We start from the raw sequence: 20,769 nt of genomic DNA, 5'->3' as shown, positions 1-20,769 counted from the left end.
CAACAAAGGCCCCAGGAGTGCAAGCACACCTGATGACACAGAAGGTCAAGCTTCCTTCTCTTAGAGACAGAATGTGTTAAAAAAAAGCCCCAGCAGTACAAGCACCCCTTATGGCACAGAAGTTGAAGCTTTCTTCTCTTAGAGACACAAAATATTTACCAATGGCCCCAGCAGTGCAAGCACCCCTGATGACACAGAAGTTCAAGCTTCCTTCTCTTAGAGGTAGAATATGTTTAACAACGGCGCCAGTAGAGCAAGCACCCCTGATGCCACAGAATTCAAGCATCCTTCTCTTAGAGACAGAACATGTTCAACAACGGCGCCAACAGTGCATGCACCCCTGCTGACACAAACGTTCAAGCTTCCTTCTCTTAGAGACAGAACATGTTCAACAAAGACAGCAGTAATGCAAGCACCCCTACTGACAGAGAAGTTCAAGGTTTCTTCTCTAAGAGACAGAACATGTTCAACAACGACGCCAGCAGTGCAATCACCCCTGATGACACAGAAATTCAAGCTTCCTTCTTTTAGAGACAGAACATGTTCAACAAAGACGCCAGCAGTGCAAGCACCCCTGATGACACAGAATTTCAAGCTTCTTTCTCTTAGAGACAGAACATGTTCAACAATGACGCCAGCAGTGCAAGCACCCCTGATGACACAGAAATTCAAGCTTGCTTCTCGTAGGGACAGAACAGGCTCAAGAACGGCGTCAGCAGTGCAAGCACCCCTGCTGACACAGAAGTTCAAGCTTTCTTCTCTTAGAGACAGAACACGTTCAAGAAAGGCAGCAACATTGCAAGCATCCCTGGTGACACAGACGTTCACGCTTCCTTCTCTTAGAGACAGAACATATTCAACAAAGACACCAGCAGTGCAAGCACCCCTGCTGACACAGAAGTTCCAGCTTCCTTCTCTTAGAGAGAGAACATGTTCAACAAAGGCCCCAGTAGTGCAAGCATCCCTGGTGTCACAGAATTTTAAACGTCCTTCTCTTTGAGACAGAACATGTTCTACAAAGGCCCAAGCAGTGCAAGCACCCCTGATGACACAGCAGTTCAAGCTTCCTTCTCTTCGAGACAGAACATGTTCAACAAAGGCCCCAGCAGTGCAAGCACCCCTGATGACACAGAAGTTCAAGCTTCCTTCTCTTGGAGACAGCATATGTTCAACAAAAGCCCCAGAGGTGCAAGCACTCTGATGACACAGAAGTTCAATCTTCATTCTATTAGAGCCACAATATGTTCAACAAAGGCCCCAGCGGTGCAAGCACCAGTGATGACACAGAAGTTCAAGCTTTCTTCTCTTAGAGACAGAATATGTTCAACAAAGGCCCAATCAGTGCAAGCGCCCCTGATGACACAGAGGCTCAAGCGTCCTTCTCTTAGAGACAGAACATGTTCAACAACGGCGCCAGCAGTGCAAGGGCCACTGCTGACACAGAAGTTCAAGCTTCCTTCTCTTAGAGACAGAACATGTTCAGCAAAGACAGCAGTAGGGCAAGCACCCCTGATGACACAGCAGTTCACGCTTCCTTCTCTTAGAGACAGAACATGTTGAACAATGGTGCCAGCGGTGCAAGCACCCCTGCTGACACAGAAGTTTAAGCTTCCTTCTCTTAGAGACAGAACATGTTCAACAAAGACAGCAGTAGTGCAAGCACCCCTGCTGACACAGAAGTTCAAGCTTCCTTCTCTTAGAGACAGAACATGTTCAACAAAGGCCCCAGCAGTGCAAGCACCCCTGATGACACAGCAGTTCAAGCTTCCTTCTCTTAGTGACAGAATATGTTCAATAAAGGCGCCAGCAGTGCAATCGCCCCTGCTGGCACAGAAGTTCAAGCTTCCCCATCTTAGAGACACAATATGTTCAACAAAGGCCCCAGCAGTGCAAGCACCCCTGATGACACAAAAGGTCAAGCTTCCTTCTCTTGGAGACAGCATATGTTCAACAAAGGCCCAATCAGTGCAAGCGCTCCTGATGACACAGACGTTCAAGTGTCCTTCTCTTAGAGACAGAAAATGTTTAACAACGGCACCAGAAGTGCAAGCACACCTGATGACACAGAATGTCAAGCTTCCTTTTCTTAGAGACAGTAAATGTTCAAAAAAAGACCCACAGGTGCAAGCACCCCTGATGACACAGAAAATCAGGCTTCCTTCTATTAGAGACACAATATGTTCAACAAAGGCCCCAGCAGTGCAAGCACTCCTGATGACACAGAAGTTTAAGCTTCGTTCTCTTAGAGACAGAATATGTTCAACAAAGGCCCCAGCAGTGCAAGCACCCCTGATGACACATAAGTTCAAGCTAATTTCTCTTAGAGACAGAATATGTTCAACAAAGACGCCAGAGGTGCAAGCACCCCTGATGACACAGACGTTCAAGCGTCCTTCTCTTAGAGACAGAACATGTTCAACAACGGCGCCAGCAGTGCAAGCACCCCTGATGACACAGACGTTCAAGCGTACTTCTCTTAGAGACAGAACATGTTCAACAACGGCGCCAGCAGTGCAAGGACCACTGCTGACACAGAAGTTCAAGCTTCCTTCTCTTAGAGACAGAACATGTTCAGCAAAGACAGCAGTAGGGCAAGCACCCCTGATGACACAGCAGTTCACGCTTCCTTCTCTTAAAGACAGAACATGTTGAACAATGGTGCCAGCGGTGCAAGCACCCCTGCTGACACAGAAGTTTAAGCTTCCTTCTCTTAGAGACAGAACATGTTCAACAAAGACAGCAGTAGTGCAAGCACCCCTGCTGACACAGAAGTTCAAGCTTCCTTCTCTTAGAGACAGAACATGTTCAACAATGATGACAGTAGTGCAAGCACCCCTGATGACATAGAAGTTCAAGCTTCCTTCTCTTATAGACAAAATATGTTCAACAAAGGCACCAGTAGTGCAAGCACTCCTGACGTAACAGAAGTTCAAGCTTCCTTCTCTTATAGACAGAATATGTTCAACAAAGGCCCCAGCAGTGCAAGCACCCCTGATGACACAGAAGTTCAAGCTTCCTTCTCTTAGTGACAGAATATGTTCAATAAAGGCGCCAGCAGTGCAATCACCCCTGCTGACACAGAAGTTCAAGCTTCCCCATCTTAGAGACACAATATGTTCAACAAAGGCCCCAGCAGTGCAAGCACCCCTGATGACACAGAAGTTCAAGCTTCCTTCTCTTGGAGACAGCATATGTTCAACAAAGGCCCCAGGAGTGCAAGCACACCTGATGACACAGAAGGTCAAGCTTCCTTCTCTTAGAGACAGAATGTGTTCAAAAAAAGCCCCAGCAGTACAAGCACCCCTTATGGCACAGAAGTTGAAGCTTTCTTCTCTTAGAGACACAAAATATTTACCAATGGCCCCAGCAGTGCAAGCACCCCTGATGACACAGAAGTTCAAGCTTCCTTCTCTTAGAGGTAGAATATGTTTAACAACGGCGCCAGCAGAGCAAGCACCCCTGATGCCACAGAATTCAAGCATCCTTCTCTCAGAGACAGAACATGTTCAACAACGGCGCCAACAGTGCAAGCACCCCTGCTGACACAAACGTTCAAGCTTCCTTTTCTTAGAGACAGAACATGTTCAACAAAGACAGCAGTAATGCAAGCACCCCTACTGACAGAGAAGTTCAAGGTTCCTTCTCTAAGAGACAGAACATGTTCAACAACGACGCCAGCAGTGCAATCACCCCTGATGACACAGAAATTCAAGCTTCCTTCTTTTAGAGGCAGAACATGTTCAACAACGACGCCAGCAGTGCAAGCACCCCTGATGACACAGAATTTCAAGCTTCTTTCTCTTAGAGACAGAACATGTTCAACAATGACGCCAGCAGTGCAAGCACCCTTGATGACACAGAAATTCAAGCTTCCTTCTCGTAGAGACAGAACAGGCTCAAGAACGGCGTCAGCAGTGCAAGCATCCCTGCTGACACAGAAGTTCAAGCTTTCTTCTCTTAGAGACAGAACACGTTCAAGAAAGGCAGCAACATTGCAAGCATCCCTGGTGACACAGACGTTCGAACTTCCTTCTCTTAGAGACAGAACATGTTCAACAAAGACACCAGCAGTGCAAGGACCCTCGCTGACACAGAAGTTCCAGCTTCCTTCTCTTAGAGACAGAACATGTTCAACAAAGGCCCCAGTAGTGCAAGATTCCCTGGTGTCACAGAATTTCAAGCGTCCTTCTCTTTGAGACAGAACATGTTCTACAAAGGCCCAAGCAGTGCAAGCACCCCTGATGACACAGAAGTTCAAGCTTCCTTCTCTTAGAGGTAGAATATGTTTAACAACGGCGCCAGTAGAGCAAGCACCCCTGATGCCACAGAATTCAAGCATCCTTCTCTTAGAGACAGAACATGTTCAACAACGGCGCCAACAGTGCATGCACCCCTGCTGACACAAACGTTCAAGCTTCCTTCTCTTAGAGACAGAACATGTTCAACAAAGACAGCAGTAATGCAAGCACCCCTACTGACAGAGAAGTTCAAGGTTTCTTCTCTAAGAGACAGAACATGTTCAACAACGACGCCAGCAGTGCAATCACCCCTGATGACACAGAAATTCAAGCTTCCTTCTTTTAGAGACAGAACATGTTCAACAAAGACGCCAGCAGTGCAAGCACCCCTGATGACACAGAATTTCAAGCTTCTTTCTCTTAGAGACAGAACATGTTCAACAATGACGCCAGCAGTGCAAGCACCCCTGATGACACAGAAATTCAAGCTTGCTTCTCGTAGAGACAGAACAGGCTCAAGAACGGCGTCAGCAGTGCAAGCACCCCTGCTGACACAGAAGTTCAAGCTTTCTTCTCTTAGAGACAGAACACGTTCAAGAAAGGCAGCAACATTGCAAGCATCCCTGGTGACACAGACGTTCACGCTTCCTTCTCTTAGAGACAGAACATATTCAACAAAGACACCAGCAGTGCAAGCACCCCTGCTGACACAGAAGTTCCAGCTTCCTTCTCTTAGAGAGAGAACATGTTCAACAAAGGCCCCAGTAGTGCAAGCATCCCTGGTGTCACAGAATTTTAAACGTCCTTCTCTTTGAGACAGAACATGTTCTACAAAGGCCCAAGCAGTGCAAGCACCCCTGATGACACAGCAGTTCAAGCTTCCTTCTCTTCGAGACAGAACATGTTCAACAAAGGCCCCAGCAGTGCAAGCACCCCTGATGACACAGAAGTTCAAGCTTCCTTCTCTTGGAGACAGCATATGTTCAACAAAAGCCCCAGAGGTGCAAGCACTCTGATGACACAGAAGTTCAATCTTCATTCTATTAGAGCCACAATATGTTCAACAAAGGCCCCAGCGGTGCAAGCACCAGTGATGACACAGAAGTTCAAGCTTTCTTCTCTTAGAGACAGAATATGTTCAACAAAGGCCCAATCAGTGCAAGCGCCCCTGATGACACAGAGGCTCAAGCGTCCTTCTCTTAGAGACAGAACATGTTCAACAACGGCGCCAGCAGTGCAAGGGCCACTGCTGACACAGAAGTTCAAGCTTCCTTCTCTTAGAGACAGAACATGTTCAGCAAAGACAGCAGTAGGGCAAGCACCCCTGATGACACAGCAGTTCACGCTTCCTTCTCTTAGAGACAGAACATGTTGAACAATGGTGCCAGCGGTGCAAGCACCCCTGCTGACACAGAAGTTTAAGCTTCCTTCTCTTAGAGACAGAACGTGTTCAACAAAGACAGCAGTAGTGCAAGCACCCCTGCTGACACAGAAGTTCAAGCTTCCTTCTCTTAGAGACAGAACATGTTCAACAAAGGCCCCAGCAGTGCAAGCACCCCTGATGACACAGCAGTTCAAGCTTCCTTCTCTTAGTGACAGAATATGTTCAATAAAGGCGCCAGCAGTGCAATCGCCCCTGCTGGCACAGAAGTTCAAGCTTCCCCATCTTAGAGACACAATATGTTCAACAAAGGCCCCAGCAGTGCAAGCACCCCTGATGACACAAAAGGTCAAGCTTCCTTCTCTTGGAGACAGCATATGTTCAACAAAGGCCCAATCAGTGCAAGCGCTCCTGATGACACAGACGTTCAAGTGTCCTTCTCTTAGAGACAGAAAATGTTTAACAACGGCACCAGAAGTGCAAGCACACCTGATGACACAGAATGTCAAGCTTCCTTTTCTTAGAGACAGTAAATGTTCAAAAAAAGACCCACAGGTGCAAGCACCCCTGATGACACAGAAAATCAGGCTTCCTTCTATTAGAGACACAATATGTTCAACAAAGGCCCCAGCAGTGCAAGCACTCCTGATGACACAGAAGTTTAAGCTTCGTTCTCTTAGAGACAGAATATGTTCAACAAAGGCCCCAGCAGTGCAAGCACCCCTGATGACACATAAGTTCAAGCTAATTTCTCTTAGAGACAGAATATGTTCAACAAAGACGCCAGAGGTGCAAGCACCCCTGATGACACAGACGTTCAAGCGTCCTTCTCTTAGAGACAGAACATGTTCAACAACGGCGCCAGCAGTGCAAGCACCCCTGATGACACAGACGTTCAAGCGTACTTCTCTTAGAGACAGAACATGTTCAACAACGGCGCCAGCAGTGCAAGGACCACTGCTGACACAGAAGTTCAAGCTTCCTTCTCTTAGAGACAGAACATGTTCAGCAAAGACAGCAGTAGGGCAAGCACCCCTGATGACACAGCAGTTCACGCTTCCTTCTCTTAAAGACAGAACATGTTGAACAATGGTGCCAGCGGTGCAAGCACCCCTGCTGACACAGAAGTTTAAGCTTCCTTCTCTTAGAGACAGAACATGTTCAACAAAGACAGCAGTAGTGCAAGCACCCCTGCTGACACAGAAGTTCAAGCTTCCTTCTCTTAGAGACAGAACATGTTCAACAATGATGACAGTAGTGCAAGCACCCCTGATGACATAGAAGTTCAAGCTTCCTTCTCTTATAGACAAAATATGTTCAACAAAGGCACCAGTAGTGCAAGCACTCCTGACGTAACAGAAGTTCAAGCTTCCTTCTCTTATAGACAGAATATGTTCAACAAAGGCCCCAGCAGTGCAAGCACCCCTGATGACACAGAAGTTCAAGCTTCCTTCTCTTAGTGACAGAATATGTTCAATAAAGGCACCAGCAGTGCAATCACCCCTGCTGACACAGAAGTTCAAGCTTCCCCATCTTAGAGACACAATATGTTCAACAAAGGCCCCAGCAGTGCAAGCACCCCTGATGACACAGAAGTTCAAGCTTCCTTCTCTTGGAGACAGCATATGTTCAACAAAGGCCCCAGGAGTGCAAGCACACCTGATGACACAGAAGGTCAAGCTTCCTTCTCTTAGAGACAGAATGTGTTCAAAAAAAGCCCCAGCAGTACAAGCACCCCTTATGGCACAGAAGTTGAAGCTTTCTTCTCTTAGAGACACAAAATATTTACCAATGGCCCCAGCAGTGCAAGCACCCCTGATGACACAGAAGTTCAAGCTTCCTTCTCTTAGAGGTAGAATATGTTTAACAACGGCGCCAGCAGAGCAAGCACCCCTGATGCCACAGAATTCAAGCATCCTTCTCTCAGAGACAGAACATGTTCAACAACGGCGCCAACAGTGCAAGCACCCCTGCTGACACAAACGTTCAAGCTTCCTTTTCTTAGAGACAGAACATGTTCAACAAAGACAGCAGTAATGCAAGCACCCCTACTGACAGAGAAGTTCAAGGTTCCTTCTCTAAGAGACAGAACATGTTCAACAACGACGCCAGCAGTGCAATCACCCCTGATGACACAGAAATTCAAGCTTCCTTCTTTTAGAGGCAGAACATGTTCAACAACGACGCCAGCAGTGCAAGCACCCCTGATGACACAGAATTTCAAGCTTCTTTCTCTTAGAGACAGAACATGTTCAACAATGACGCCAGCAGTGCAAGCACCCTTGATGACACAGAAATTCAAGCTTCCTTCTCGTAGAGACAGAACAGGCTCAAGAACGGCGTCAGCAGTGCAAGCATCCCTGCTGACACAGAAGTTCAAGCTTTCTTCTCTTAGAGACAGAACACGTTCAAGAAAGGCAGCAACATTGCAAGCATCCCTGGTGACACAGACGTTCGAACTTCCTTCTCTTAGAGACAGAACATGTTCAACAAAGACACCAGCAGTGCAAGGACCCTCGCTGACACAGAAGTTCCAGCTTCCTTCTCTTAGAGACAGAACATGTTCAACAAAGGCCCCAGTAGTGCAAGATTCCCTGGTGTCACAGAATTTCAAGCGTCCTTCTCTTTGAGACAGAACATGTTCTACAAAGGCCCAAGCAGTGCAAGCACCCCTGATGACACAGCAGTTCAAGCTTCCTTCTCTTCGAGACAGAACATGTTCAACAAAGGCCCCAGCAGTGCAAGCACCCCTGATGACACAGAAGTTCAAGCTTCCTTCTCTTGGAGACAGCATATGTTCAACAAAAGCCCCAGAGGTGCAAGCACTCTGATGACACAAAAGTTCAAGCTTAATTCTATTAGAGCCACAATATGTTCAACAAAGGCCCCAGCGGTGCAAGCACCAGTGATGACACAAAAGTTCAAGCTTTCTTCTCTTAGAGACAGACTATGTTCAACAAAGGCCCAATCAGTGCAAGCGCCCCTGATGACACAGACGTTCAAGCGTCCTTCTCTTAGAGACAGAACATGTTTAACAACGGCACCAGCAGTGCAAGCACACCTGATGACACAGAAGGTCAAGCTTCTTTTTCTTAGAGACAGTAAATGTTCAAAAAAAGCCCCACAGGTGCAAGCACCCTGATGACACAGAAGTTCGGGCTTCCTTCTATTAGAGACACAATATGTTCAACAAAGGCCCCAGCAGTGCAAGCACTCCTGATGACACAGAAGTTTAAGCTTCGTTCTCTTAGAGACAGAATATGTTCAACAAAGGCCCCAGCAGTGCAAGCACCCCTGATGACACATAAGTTCAAGCTAATTTCTCTTAGAGACAGAATATGTTCAACAAAGACGCCAGAGGTGCAAGCACCCCTGATGACACAGACGTTCAAGCGTCCTTCTCTTAGAGACAGAACATGTTCAACAACGGCGCCAGCAGTGCAAGCACCCTTGATGACACAGACGTTCAAGCGTACTTCTCTTAGAGACAGAACATGTTCAACAACGGCGCCAGCAGTGCAAGGACCACTGCTGACACAGAAGTTCAAGCTTCCTTCTCTTAGAGACAGAACATGTTCAGCAAAGACAGCAGTAGGGCAAGCACCCCTGATGACACAGCAGTTCACGCTTCCTTCTCTTAGAGACAGAACATGTTGAACAATGGTGCCAGCGGTGCAAGCACCCCTGCTGACACAGAAGTTTAAGCTTCCTTCTCTTAGAGACAGAACATGTTCAACAAAGACAGCAGTAGTGCAAGCACCCCTGCTGACACAGAAGTTCAAGCTTCCTTCTCTTAGAGACAGAACATGTTCAACAATGATGACAGTAGTGCAAGCACCCCTGATGACACAGAAGTTCAAGCTTCCTTCTCTTAGAGATAGAACATGTTCAACAAAGACAGCAGCAGGGCAAGCACCCCTGATGACACAGCAGTTCACGCTTCCTTCTCTTAGAGACAGAACATGTTGAACAATGGCGCCAGCGGTGCAAGCACCCCTGCTGAAACAGAAGTTCAAGCTTCCTTCTCTTAGAGACAGACCATGTTAAAAAAAGACAGCAGTAGTGCAAGCACCCCTGCTGACACAGAAATTCAAGCTTCCTTCTCTTAGAGACAGAAAAAGGCTCAACACCAGCGCCAGCAGTGCAAGCACCCCTGCTGACACAGAAGTTCAAGATTCCTTCTCTTAGAGACAGACCATGTTCAACAAAGGCAGCAGTAGCGCTAGCACACCTGGTGACACAATAGTTCAAGCTTCCTTCTCTTAGACACAGAACATGTTCAACAAAGGCCCCAGCAGTGCAAGCACCTCGGGTGACACAGAAGTACAAGCGACCTTCTCTTAGAGACAGAACATGTTAAACAAAGTCCCCATCAGTACAAACACCATTTGTTGAGATTTCACCACGCTCCAGCGTAGGTTGTTTCCTTTCTTTGCTGCAAACCCCCAATTCCCCCCTCGAACAAACCCAAGCACCGAGGATATTAACTCTTAAATGACCGAATTTATCCGCAAGGGAAAAGGGGAAGAGGATTGAGAAAAAAAAGAGAAAAAACACAGGAGCTCTTCTGACTTTTACTTTGCTTCTCAGTTAAATGTGCCGGGCTTTCAATAACTGTAGTACAATTACAACAATAATCAATATACGAGGTTATCGCATTCCGTCCATCAAATAACAAGGCTTGTTCTCATTCAACATACCTTTTGAGTATTCAGCCCTGGCTTACACTTCAACAACAATTGCAAGTTCTTTTTCTCGTGAAAAAACCTTAAATGAAATAAACCTTCATGATAGTCTGTTCTAAACACGTTGAATAACATCAAATCATTAGTGTTCCAAAATTAGTGTATTAGTAGAAACTTTAGTTTTTTCAACAACTTGCCATACCTGTACTGTTGTTGTTTATTTTCAGAATTAAGGGTCTGGTCTGAAAGACAAGAGAAAGATACCACACCCTAAACCTGTTTAGATATGATTAACTTCTCTTGCCTTGTTCAATGCTTGTTGTTTAAATCACAACTCTGTTTTTACATTAACAAGGCATCTCTTGTCTTGTTCAATGCTTGTTGTTACAATCACAACTCTGATTTCACCTTTTGCAAATTCACATCAAACAAAAAACCTAATTGAATTTCCTTCTCAAATGTTCCAAGGTTTTGTTATTTAAATTGTTCAAGTCTCACAACCTTGTTCGATCTTCAAGTGTTTATTCACCTTGGGCTGGATGTAGGTAATTCTATTTTACCACTTCTAAAATACCGAATTTTACCGATTCGGTATTTAAGAAGTGGTAAAATAGAAGGGGGCACATGTAGGTATTTCAGAATCGGTAAATACCGAATCTGTAAGAAACCTTACTTGGGCTCCAGCCGGAGGTGACGCGCTGAGTTTGCAGGAAAGCGGAAATAATGATCTGTCCAAGAAGAAGTGTACTCAGCTTGCCGTCGGGAAAGTGAAAGGCAGGGGATGCCGTCGGGAAAGGGAAAAGCAGCAGATGCCGTCTGGAACACTCGTGAAGATCGGGTAAGTCTCCAGTCAGGACCCGGGAATCAGGAAACCTTCTAGGATGAAACAGCCAGGGAGGAAAGGAGTGCTGGAAGTCAATCCGGAAGGGCGCAGGACCTCGGGAACCAAAGACGCGAGCCAAAGCCTTTCAGGGATGTGCATGATGAGTCTCTGATGAAGCGAAGCATTGGCTTGCGCACAGTGCTAACTTTTCTAGTTGTTGGAATGCTAACGAGCCCGTGTTGCACGCACAGAGCTCCAGTCAGTTTACACGTGCCAACTCCATTATGTATTCATAAACTCTGCATTGGCTTCTTTCCTCAGTTAAATAAACAAACATTGGCAAATGCACATGCAATAATAAGAAACCCTTGCATTTTATTTGGAATACAATCGTTTTCTTTTGTTAAAAACGTTTGATACAATGAAGTCATAGTTCAAGCTTTTCCTTGAGTAACCAGATCCTAATCAGTTATTAACCTATAACACCCCTGGTGACACAGAAGTTCCAGGTTCTTTCTCTTAGAGACAGAACATAATCAACAAAGGCCCAAGCGGTGCAAGTACCCCTGATGACACAACAGTTCAAGCTTCCTTCTCTTAGAGACAGAACATGTTCAACAAAGGCAGGAGTAGCGCAAGCACCCCTGGTGACACAGAAGTTCAAGCTTCCTTCTATTTGAGACAGAATATATTCAACAACTGCGCCAGCAATGCAAGCACCCCTGGTGACACAGAAGTTCCAGGTTCTTTCTCTTAGAGATATAACATAATCAACAAAGGCCCCAGTAGTGCAAGCACCCCTGATGACACAGAAGTTCAAGCTTTCTCTTAGTGACAGAATATGTTCAACAACAGCGCCAGCAATGCAAGCACCCCTGATGTCACTGAAGTTCAAGCTTCCTTCTCTTAGAGACAGACCATTTTCAACAAAGGCAGCAGTAGCGCAAGCACCCCTGGTGACAAAGAAGTTCAAACTTCCTTCTCTTAGAGACAAACCATGTTCAACAAAGTCCCCAGCAGTGCAAGCACCCCTGATGTCACAGAAGATCAAGCTTCCTTTTCATAGAAACAGAATATGTTCAACAAAGGCCCCAGCAGTGCAAGCACCCCTGATGACACAGAAGTTCAAGCTTCCTTCGTTTAAAAACAGAACATGTTCAACAAAGGCCCCAGCAGTGCAAGCCCCTCTGGTGACACAGAAGTACAAGCGTCCTTCTCTTAGAGACAGAACATGTTCAACAAAGTCCCCATCAGTGCAAGCACCCCTGGTGACACAGAAGTTCCAGGTTCTTTCTCTTAGAGACAGAACATAATCAACAAAGGCCCAAGCAGTGCAAGCACCCCTGATGACACAACAGTTCAAGCTTCCTTCTCTTAGAGACATATTACGTTCAACAACTGCGCCAGTAATGCAAGCACCCCTGGTGACAGAGAAGTTCCAGGTTCTTTCTCTTAGAGACAGACCATTTTCAACAAAGGCAGCAGTAGCGCAAGCACCCCTGGTGACACAGAAGTTCAGGCTTCCTTCTCTTAGAGACAAAATATGTTCAACAACGGCGCCAGCAATGCAAGCACCCCTGGTGACACAGAAGTTCCAGGGGCCTTATTTATGAAGGCCTTGCGCCACCGGTGCGTGTCTTTTTCCCATTTTAAAAGTCACGTAAAAGTGGCGCAAGACCTTCATAAATAAGGCCCCAGGTTCTTTCTCTTAGAGACAGACCATTTTCAACAAAGGCAGAAGTAGCGGAAGCACTCCTGGTGACACAGAAGTTCAAGCTTTCTCTTAGTAACAGAATATGTTCAACAATGGCGCCAGCAATGCAAGCACCCCTGATGTCACTGAAGTTAAAGCTTCCTTCTCTTAGAGACATACCATTTTCAACAAAGGCAGCAGTAGCGCAAGCACCCCTGGTGACACAGAAGTTCAAACTTCCTTCTCTTAGAGACAAACTATGTTCAACAAAGTCCCCAGCAGTGCAAGCACCCCTGATGTCACAGAAGATCAAGCTTCCTTTTCGTAGAAACAGAATATGTTCAACAAAGGCCCCAGCAGTGCAAGCACCCCTGATGACACAGAAGTTCAAGCTTCCTTCTTTTAAAAACAGAACATGTTCAACAAATGCCCCAGCAGTGCAAGCACCTCGGGTGACACAGAAGTACAAGCGTCCTTCTCTTAGAGACAGAACATGTTCAACAAAGTCCCCATCAGTGCAAGCACCCCTGGTGACACAACAGTTCAAGCTTCCCTCTCTTAGAGACAGAATATGTTCAACAACCGCGCCAGCAATGCAAGCACCCCTGGTGACACAGAAGTTCCAGGTTCTTTCTCTTAGAGACAGACCATTTTCAACAAAGGCAGAAGTAGTGGAAGCACTCCTGGTGACATAGAAGTTCAAGCTTTCTCTTAGTAACAGAATATGTTCAACAACGCCACCAGCAATGCAAGCACCCCTGATGTCACAGAAGTTCAAGCTTCCTTCTCTTAGAGACAGACCATTTTCAAGAAAGGCAGAAGCAGCGCAAGCACCCCTGGTGACACAGAGGTTCAAGCTTCATTCTCTTAAAGACAGAACATGTTCAAGAAAGGCCCCAGCAGTGCAAGCACCCCTGGTGTCACAGAAGTTCAAGCGTCCTTCTCTTTGAGACAGAACATGTTCAACAAAGGCACAAGCAGTGCAAGCACCCCTGAAGACACAGTAGTTCAAGCTTCCTTCTCTTAGAGACAGAACATGTTCAACAAAGGAAGCACTAGCGCAAGCACCCATGGTGACACAGAAGTTCAAGCTACATTCTCTTAAAGACAGAACATGTTCAAGAAAGGCCCCAGCAGTGCAAGCACCCCTGGTGTCACAGAAGTTCAAGCGTCCTTCTCTTTGAGACAGAACATGTTCGACAAAGGCACAAGCAGTGCAAGCACCCCTGAAGACACAGTAGTTCAAGCTTCCTTCTCTTAGAGACAGAACATGTGAAACAAAGGCAAAAGCAGTGCAAGCACTCCTGGTGACACAGAAGTTCAAACTTCCTTCTCTTAGAGACAGAATATGTTCAACAAAGGCCCCAGCAGTGCAAGCACCCCTAATGTCACAGAAGTTCAAGCTTCCTTTTCTGAGAAACAGAATATGTTCAACAAAGGCCCCAGCAAGGCAAGCACCCCTGGCAACACAGAAGTTCAAGCTTCCTTCTCCTAGAGACAGAACATGTTCAACAAAGTCCTCAGCAGTGCAATCACCTCTGGTGACACAGAAGTTCAAGCGTCCTTCTCGTAGAGACAGAACTTGTTCAACAAAGGCCCAGGCAGTGCAAGCTACCCTGGTGACACAGAAGTTCCAGGTTCCTTCTTTTAGAGACAGAACATGTTTAACAAAGGCCGCAGCAGTGCAAGCACCCCTGATGTCACAGAAGTTTAAGCGTTCTTCTCTTTGAGATAGAACATGTTCAACAAAGGCCCCAGCGGTGCAAGCACCAGTGATGACACAGAAGTTCAAGCTTCTTTCTCTTAGAGACAGAACCTGTTCAACAAAGGCAGCAGTAGCGCAAGCACCCCTGGTGACACAGAAGTTCAAGCTTCCTTCTCTTAGAGACAGAATATGTTCGGCAAATGCCCCAGTAGAGCAAGCACCCCTGATGACACATAAGTTCAAGCTAATTTCTCTTAGAGACAGAATATGTTCAACAAAGACGCCAGAGGTGCAAGCACCCCTGATGACACAGACGTTCAAGCGTCCTTCTCTTAGAGACAGAACATGTTCAACAACGGCGCCAGCAGTGCAAGGACCACTGCTGAGACAGAAGTTCAAGCTTCCTTCTCTTAGAGACAGAACATGTTCAGCAAAGACAGCAGTAGGGCAAGCACCCCTGATGACACAGCAGTTCACGCTTTCTTCTCTTAGAGACAGAACATGTTGAACAATGGTGCCAGTGGTGCAAGCACCCCTGCTGACACAGAAGTTTAAGCTTCCTTCTCTTAGAGACAGAACATGTTCAACAAAGACAGCAGTAGTGCAAGCACCCCTGCTGACACAGAAGTTCAAGCTTCCTTCTCTTAGAGACAGAGCATGTTCAACAACGATGACAGTAGTGCAAGCACCCCTGATGACACAGAAGTTCAAGCTTCCTTCTCTTAGAGATAGAACATGTTCAACAAAGACAGCAGCAGGGCAAGCACCCCTGATGACACAGCAGTTCACGCTTCCTTCTCTTAGAGACAGAACATGTTGAACAATGGCGCCAGCGGTGCAAGCACCCCTGCTGAAACAGAAGTTCAAGCTTCCTTCTCTTAGAGACAGACCATGTTAAAAAAAGACAGCAGTAGTGCAAGCACCCCTGCTGACACAGAAATTTAAGCTTCCTTCTCTTAGAGACAGAAAAAAGGCTCAACACCGGCGCCAGCAGTGCAAGCACCCTGCTGACACAGAAGTTCAAGATTCCTTCTCTTAGAGACAGACCATGTTCAACAAAGGCAGCAGTAGTGCAAGCACCCCTGCTGACACAGAAATTTAAGCTTCCTTCTCTTAGAGACAGAAAAAAGGCTCAACACCGGCGCCAGCAGTGCAAGCACACCTGGTGACACAATAGTTCAAGCTTCCTTCTCTTAGACACAGAACATGTTCAACAAAGGCCCCAGCAGTGCAAGCACCTCTGGTGACACAGAAGTACAAGTGACCTTCTCTTAGAGACAGAACATGTTAAACAAAGTCCCCATCAGTACAAGCACCCCTGGTGACACAGAAGTTCCAGGTTCTTTCTCTTAGAGATATAACATAATCAACAAAGGCCCCAGTAGTGCAAGCACCCCTGATGACACAGAAGTTCAAGCTTTCTCTTAGTGACAGAATATGTTCAACAATGGCGCCAGCAATGCAAGCACCCCTGATGTCACTGAAGTTCAAGCTTCCATCTCTTAGAGACAGACCATTTTCAACAAAGGCAGCAGTAGCGCAAGCACCCCTGGTGACACAGAAGTTCAAACTTCCTTCTCTTAGAGACAAACCATGTTCAACAAAGTCCCCAGCAGTGCAAGCACCCCTGATGTCACAGAAGATCAAGCTTCCTTTTCATAGAAACAGAATATGTTCAACAAAGGCCCCAGCAGTGCAAGCACCCCTGATGACACAGAAGTTCAAGCTTCCTTCTTTTAAAAACAGAACATGTTCAACAAAGGCCCCAGCAGTGCAAGCACCTCTGGTGACACGGAAGTACAAGCGTCCTTCTCTTAGAGACAGAGCATGTTCAACAAAGTCCCCATCAGTGCAAGCACCCCTGGTGACACAGAAGTTCCAGGTTCTTTCTCTTAGAGACAGAACATAATCAACAAAGGCCCAAGCAGTGCAAGCACCCCTGATGACACAACAGTTTAAGCTTCCTTCTCTTAGAGACAGAATACGTTCAACAATGGCGCCAGCAATGCAAGCACCCCTGGTGACACAGAAGTTCCAGGTTCTTTCTCTTAGAGACAGACCATTTTCAACAAAGGCAGCAGTAGCGCAAGCACCCCTGGTGACACAGAAGTTCAAGCTTCCTTCTCTTAGAGACAGAATATGTTCAACAACGGCGCCAGCAATGCAAGCACCCCTGGTGACACAGAAGTTCCAGGTTCTTTCTCTTAGAGACAGACCATTTTCAACAAAGGCAGAAGTAGCGGAAGCACTCCTGTTGACACAGAAGTTCAAGCTTTCTCTTAGTAACAGAATATGTTCAACAATTGCGCCAGCAATGCAAGCACCCCTGATGTCACTGAAGTTAAAGCTTCCTTCTCTTAGAGACATACCATTTTCAACAAAGGCAGCAGTAGCGCATGCACCCCTGGTGACACAGAAGTTCAAACTTCCTTCTCTTAGAGACAAACTATGTTCAACAAAGTCCCCAGCAGTGCAAGCACCCCTGATGTCACAGAAGATCAAGCTTCCTTTTCGTAGAAACAGAAAATGTTCAACAAAGGCCCCAGCAGTGCAAGCACCCCTGATGACACAGAAGTTCAAGCTTCCTTCTTTTAAAAACAGAACATGTTCAACAAAGGCCCCAGCAGTGCAAGCACCTCTGGTGACACAGAAGTACAAGCGTCCTTTTCTTAGAGACAGAACATGTTCAACAAAGTCCCCATCAGTGCAAGCACCCCTGGTGACACAGAAGTTTCAGGTTCTTTCTCTTAGAGACAGAACATAATCAACAAAGGCCCAAGCAGTGCAAGCACCCCGATGACACAACAGTTCAAGCTTCCTTCTCTTAGAGACAGAATATGTTCAACAACCGCGCCAGCAATGCAAGCACCCCTGGTGACACAGAAGTTCCAGGTTCTTTCTCTTAGAGACGATCCATTTTCAACAAAGGCAGCAGTAGCGCAAGCACCCCTGGTGACACAGAAGTTCAAGCTTCCTTCTCTTAGAGACAGAATATGTTCAACAACAGCGCCAGCAATGCAAGCACCCCTGGTGACACAGAAGTTCCAGGTTCTTTCTCTTAGAGACAGACCATTTTCAACAAAGGCAGAAGTAGCGGAAGCACCCCTGGTGACACAGAAGTTCAAGCTTTCTCTTAGTAACAGAATATGTTCAACGACGCCACCAGCAATGCAAGCACCCCTGATGTCACAGAAGTTCAAGTTTCCTTCTCTTAGAGACAGACCATTTTCAAGAAAGGCCCCAGCAGTGCAAGCACCCCTGCTGTCACAGAAGTTCAAGCGTCCTTCTCTTTGAGACAGAACATGTTCAACAAAGACACAAGCAGTGCAGGCACCCCTGAAGACACAGTAGTTCAAGCTTCCTTCTCTTAGAGACAGAACATGTTCAACAAAGGCACAAGCAGTGCAAGCACTCCTGGTGACACAGAAGTTCAAGCTTCCTTCTCTTAGTGACAGAATATGTTCAACAACGGCGCCAATAGTGTAAGCACACCTGTTGACACAGACGTTCAAGCTTCCTTCACTTAGAGACAGAATATGGTCAACAACGGAACCAGCAGTGCAAGCACCCCTGATGTCACAGTAGTTCAAGCTACCTTCTCTTAGAGACAGACCATGTTCAACAAAGGAAGCACTAGCACAAGCACCCCTGGTGACACAGAAGTTCATGCTACATTCTCTTAAAGACAGAACATGTTCAAGAAAGGCCCCAGCAGTGCAAGCACCCCTGGTGTCACAGAAGTTCAAGCGTCCTTCTCTTTGAGACAGAACATGTTCAACAAAGGCACAAGCAGTGCAAGCACCCCTGAAGACACAGTAGTTCAAGCTTCCTTCTCTTAGAGACAGAACATGTTCAACAAAGGCACAAGCAGTGCAAGCACTCCTGGTGACACAGAAGTTCAAGCTTCCTTCTCTTAGAGACAGAATATGTTCAACAAAGGCCCCAGCAGTGCAAGCACCCCTAATGTCACAGAAGTTCAAGCTTCCTTTTCTGAGAAACAGAATATGTTCAACAAAGGCCCCAGCAATGCAAGCACCCCTGGTAACACAGAAGTTCAAGCTTCCTTCTCCTAGAGACAGAACATGTTCAACAAAGTCCCCAGCAGTGCAATCACCTCTGGTGACACAGAAGTTCAAGCGTCCTTCTCGTAGAGACAGAACTTGTTTAACAAAGGCCCCAGCAGTGCAAACACCCCTGATGTCACAGAAGTTTAAGCGTCCTTCTCTTTGAGATAGAACATGTTCAACAAAGGCCCCAGCGGTGCAAGCACCAGTGATGACACAGAAGTTCAAGCTTCTTTCTCTTAGAGACAGAACCTGTTCAACAAAGGCAGCAGTAGCGCAAGCACCCCTGGTGACACAGAAGTTCAAGCTTCCTTCTCTTAGAGACAGAATATGTTCGGCAAATGCCCCAGTAGAGCAAGCACCCCTGGTGACACAGAAGGTCAAGCTTCCTTCTCTTAGAAACTGAATATGTTCAGCAAATGCCCCAGTAGTGCAAGCACCCCTGATGACACAAAAGTTCAAGCTTTCTCTTAGTGACAGAATATGTTCAACAACGGCCCCAACAGTGCAAGCACCCCTGAATGAGACAGAAGTTCAAGCTTCCTTCTCTTAGAGACAGAATATGTTCAGCAAAGGCCCCAGCAGTGCAAGCACCCCTGATGACACAGAAGTTCAAGCTTACACCTCTTAAAGACAGACCATGTTCAACAAAGGCCCTAGCAGTGCAAGCACCCTTGATGACACAGAAGTTCAAGCTTCCTTCTCTTAGAGACAGATTATGTTCAACAAAGGCCCCAGCAGGGCAAGCATCACTGATGAAACTGAAGTTCAATCTTTGTTCTCTTGGAGACAGAATATGTTCAACAAAGGCCCCAGGAGTGCAAGCACACCTGATGACACAGAAGGTCAAGCGTCCTTCTCTTAAAGACAGAATGTGTTAAACAAAAGCCCCAGCAGTGCAAGCACCCCTGATGGCACAGAAGTTGAAGCTTTCTTCTCTTAGAGACACAAAATGTTTACCAATAGCCCCAGCAGTGCAAGCACCCCTGATGACACAGAAGTTCAAGTTTCCTTCTCTTAGAGGGAGAATATGTTTAACAACGGCGCCAGCAGAGCAAGCACCCCTGATGCCACAGAAGTTCAAGCATCCTTCTCTTAGAGACAGAACATGTTCAACAACGGCGCCAGCAGTGCAAGCACCCCTGCTGACACAAACGTTCAAGCTTCCTTCTCTTAGAGACAGAACATCTTCAACAACGACGCCAGCAGTGCAAGCACCCCTGATGACACAGAAATTCAAGCTTCCTTCTCTTAGAGACAGAACATGTTCAAAAATGACGCCAGCAGTAAAAGCACCCCTGATGACACAGAAATTCAAGCTTCCTTCTCTTAGAGACAGAAAAGGCTCAAGAACGGCGTCAGCAGTGCAAGCACCCCTGCTGACACAGAAGTTCAAGCTTTCTTCTCTTAGAGACAGAACATGTTCAACAAAGACACCAGCAGTTCAAGCACCCCTGCTGACACAGAAGTTCCAGCTTCCTTCTCTTTGAGATAGAACATGTTCAACAAAGGCCCAAGCAGTGCAAGCACCCCTGATGACACAGCAGTTTAAGCTTCCTGCTCTTCGAGACCGAACATGTTCAACAACGGCGCCAGCAGTGCAAGCACCACTGATGACACAGAGGTTCCTTCTTTCTTCTCTTAGAGACAGAACATGTTCAACAATGACGCCAGCAGTGAAAGCACCCCTGATGACACAGAAAATCAAGCTTCCTTCTCTTAGAGACAGAAAAGGCTCAAGAACGGCGTCAGCAGTGCAAGCAACCCTGATGACACAGCATTTCAAGCTTCCTGCTCTTCGAGACAGAACATGTTCAACAAAGGCCCCAGCAGTGCAAGCACCCCTGATGTGACAGAAGTTTAAGCGTCCTTCTCTTTGAGATAGAACATGTTCCACAAAGGCCCCAGTGGTGCAAGCACCAGTGATGACACAGAAGTTCAAGCTTCTTTCTCTTAGAGACAGAACCTGTTCAACATAGGCAGTAGTAGCGCAAGCACCCCTGGTGACACAGAAGTTCAAGCTTCCTTCTCTAGGAGACAGAATATGTTCGGCAAATGCCCCAGTAGAGCAAGCACCCCTGGTGACACAGAAGGTCAAGCTTCCTTCTCTTAGAGACAGAATATGTTCAGCAAATGCCCCAGTAGTGCAAGCACCCCTGATGACACAGAAGTTCAAGCTT

Source organism: Lissotriton vulgaris, chromosome 2_1 (genome assembly GCF_964263255.1).
Source record: "Lissotriton vulgaris chromosome 2_1, aLisVul1.2, whole genome shotgun sequence".
Taxonomy (NCBI): domain Eukaryota; kingdom Metazoa; phylum Chordata; class Amphibia; order Caudata; family Salamandridae; genus Lissotriton; species Lissotriton vulgaris.
This window is presented reverse-complemented; position numbering follows the sequence as displayed.